Source organism: Pongo abelii, chromosome X (genome assembly GCF_028885655.2).
Source record: "Pongo abelii isolate AG06213 chromosome X, NHGRI_mPonAbe1-v2.0_pri, whole genome shotgun sequence".
NCBI lineage: Eukaryota > Metazoa > Chordata > Mammalia > Primates > Hominidae > Pongo > Pongo abelii.
Window position 1 is genome coordinate 1,737,804 of NC_072008.2, and position 3,774 is coordinate 1,741,577.

A 3,774-nucleotide genomic window follows, 5' to 3' on the forward strand; every position below is an offset into this window, starting at 1 on the left:
CCAGACACAAGATGCAAATAAAAATGGCCTGGGGGTTAAAATTAGCCTGTGCTTTGGGATGAGATGCACGCAGGTTGGAGTCAGTGCTTAGCTGGTATATGATTCCTGCCTGACTTTGCAGATGAGGCTGATCTCCACTCTCCGACTTTCCCTCTGTGAGGATTAAATCCAGTACACATAGTTCAAGAAGCATTAGCTGTTCTAGTGATAAAAGGTAATGATAATATGGAAATTGCTATCATTTCTATTGCAGCTCAGGTTTCTTCTGCAAAACCAAGGGTGATATGTCTACATTGGAGGACAGGGGAGCCAGGAATGGTGGGATTCTAACACTAACACAATTGAACACTCTCAGACAAGTGCATCAAACATGTTTATTGCTGCCTCTGCAGGTAGTTAGTTCTCGAAAAACGTTACCTGATGCTCTTCCTTGAACACACTCTTTCTTAGAAACTCCTTGCATATAGGCCAGGCACGGTGGCTCACACCTGTAATCCCAGCACTTTGGGAGGCCGAGGCGGGTGGATCACCTGAGGTCAGGAGTTCGAAGCCAGCCTGACCAATATGGTAAAACCCCATCTCTACTAAAAATGCAAAAATTGGCCAGGCGTGGTGGCAGGCGCCTGTAATCCCAGCTACTCGGGAGGCTGAGGCAGGAGAATCCCTTGAACCCGGGAGGCAGAGGTTGCAGTGAGCCAAGATTGCACCACTGCACTCCAGCCTGGGTGACAGAGCAAGACTACATCTAAAACAACAAACAAACAAACAAAACTCTTTGCATATAAGCCTGTGATGGAAGACAAACCCCATGAGCAACTTTCATATGTTCCCCAACAGCAGGCTGAAAGCTGTCACTTTGATGGCAAGGGGAGAACTCTTATTATCACATTGTCCAAAAATGCTCAAAGTCAAGTCTCAGTAAGGTTGGCTATAGGAAGCTCTATGTGCTGTAATAAGTTATCATTTATCAGGCTGAAACAGCATCAATTTATGGTCCTACAGTTCTGGAGGTCAGAACTGCAACAGTGAGCTTCCCTGGGCTAAAATCATGGTGTCAGCAGGGCAGTGTCTCTTCTGGAGGATCTAGGGGAGAAGCTATTCCTTTGCCTTTTGCAGCTTTTAGAGCTGTATTCCTTTCATTTCTTGGCCTGTCGCCCGTTCCTCCACCTTCAAAGCCAGCAACATCGTACCTTGTTTTAGTCCTGACATCGTGTACTCTCTTGCTAGTCCAGTCTCCCTCTGCCTCCTTCTTAGAAAGATGCTTCTGATGACATTGAGGATCCACCTCAATAATCCGATATCATCCTCCCATCTCAAGATCATTAACTGAACTGCATCTTTAAAGTCTGTTACCATATAATGTAACCTATTCGTGTTTTTATTGTTGTTGGTTTGTTTATTTTTGTTTTTGAGATGAAGTCTTGCTCTGTTGCCCAGGCTGTAGTGCAGTGGCGTGATCTCAGCTCACTGCAACCTCCACTTCCCAGGTTCAAGCGAGTCTCCTGCCTCGGTGTCCTGAGTAGCCAGGATTACAGGCTCTCGCACCACCACACCCAGCTAATTTTTATTTTATTTTATTTTTTTTGAGACGGAGTCTCACTCTGTCGCCCAGGCTGGAGTGCAGTGGTGCGATCTCGGCTCACTGCAAGCTCTGCCTCCTGGGTTCACGCCATTCTCCTGCCTCAGCCTCTCGAGTAGCTGGGACAACAGGTGCCCGCCACTGGACCCAGCTAATTTTTTTTTTTTTTGGTATTTTTAGTAGAGATGGGGTTTCACTGTGTTAGCCAGGATGGTCTCGATCTCCTGACTTTGTGATCCGCCCGCCTCGGCCTCCCAAAGTGCTGGGATTACAGGCGTGAGCCACCATGCCCGGCCAATTTTTGTATTTTAAGTAGAGACGGGGTGTCACCATGTGGGCCAGGCTGGTCTTGAACTCTTGACCTCAGGTGATCCACCCACCTCAACCTCATTACAGGTGATTCATGGGTTTTAAAGATAAGGACCTGTATATGACTGGGGGCTGTTATTCAGCATCCCACAGCATTATTTTGTGGATGCACTCTGGCTACAATTCCAAGAAGGCAGCATGAGAAATTTCACAGCCACCCTCCAGCAGGGAGCTGACAGGCACAGCCCAGCCCAGGGCATCCTACTGGCAGGGGAGCTGTTGTTGTGTTGACTTCTGTGAGATCAACATAAGTGACACAGCTTCCTCCGCACACACTGAGTGGGGCATGCTTAAGAATGTTGTTAGGAGGTCCAGGAAATCACAGCACTAGCTTAGCTAAACGGGGTTTTGGCAGGGAGAGTCTGGTGCCAACAAGATGGGGATTATTTAAGATTTTTAATAAAGCAGGGGAAACAAAGAGAACTGGGAAGGAGGAATAAAGTGCTGAAAAACATTTATCTGCTCTTAAGCAATTTCATCTAAAGGACAAAGAAACGGAGGCTCAAACCAAAGGTGAATATTGACAATGATGTTTTTTGTTTTGAGACGTGGTCTCGCACTGTTGCCCAGTCTGGAGTGCAATGGCACGATCTCGGCTCACTGCAACCTCTGCCTCCCGGGTTCAAATGATTCTCCTGCCTCAGCCTCCCGAGTAGCTGGGACTAGAGACGCCCGCCACCACGCTCAGCTAATTTTTGTATTTTTAGTAGACACGGGGTTTCACCATGTTGGCCAGGCTGGTCTCGAACTCCTGACCTCGTGATCTGCCCACCTCGGCCTCCCAAAGTGCTGGGATTACAGGCGTGAGCCACCAGGCCTGGCCCTGACAATGATATTTAAATAGGCAGAAAAGTAAGGGTGGTTTTGGCAAAGCAGAAAGCATTAAAAGGCACTGGGCTCAGTGTGTACAGCTTTGACTACAAAGGGAAAAAGTCACAGGGAAACTGGTTTATTTACATTATGAATACAAAATGTTAAACTGGTGAATTGATTAAACTTATCAGCAAAAGACTAAAGAAAGACATTTTCTGGAAGCATTTGCAAGGGTTGGGTAAGCCACATGGTCACTGGGCCGAGTTTGAAGCACCTGCTCCTTGGAGAGCTCTGACCTGAGTAAAAAGATTTATTTATTTATTTATTTATTTATTTATTTATTTATTTATTTATTTAAAAACTTGAGGGTTTGTCCAGGATGGGCTTCAGGGAAGTACATTAAGGATCCAAACATCATTTTGCTTTACAAAAAATCATTATGAAGAACTCAAAATATACAAAAAAAAATAGTCAAAAAGTAAAAAGAAACCCTCATGGAAAAAAAGAAAAAAAATTGTCTCTATTTGACGATGATATAATTGTCTTGATAGAAAATCTCAAATAATTTGGAAAAAACTTTCTAGGACTAATAAAAGAGCTCAATAAGTTCACAGGATACAAGATAAATGTATAAAAATCAATTGTATTTCTATACAGTGACAATGAACAAGGGGAAGCCAAAATATAAACTATAATACTATTTTAGGCCGGGCATGGGGGCTCACGCCTGTCATCGCAGCACTTTGGCAGGCCGAGGCAGGTGGATCACCTGAGGCCAGGAGTTCAAGACCAGCCTGGCCAACACAGTGAAATCCCGACACTACTAAAATTACAAAAAATTAGCCGGGCATGGTGGCGGGTGCCCATAATCTCAGCTACCCGGGAGGCTGAGGCAGGAGAATTGCTTGAACCCAGGAAGCAGAGGCTGTAGTGAGCCAAGATCATGCCACTGCACTCCAGCCTGGGAGACAAAGCAAGATGCCATCTCAATAAATAAATAAATAAATAAATAA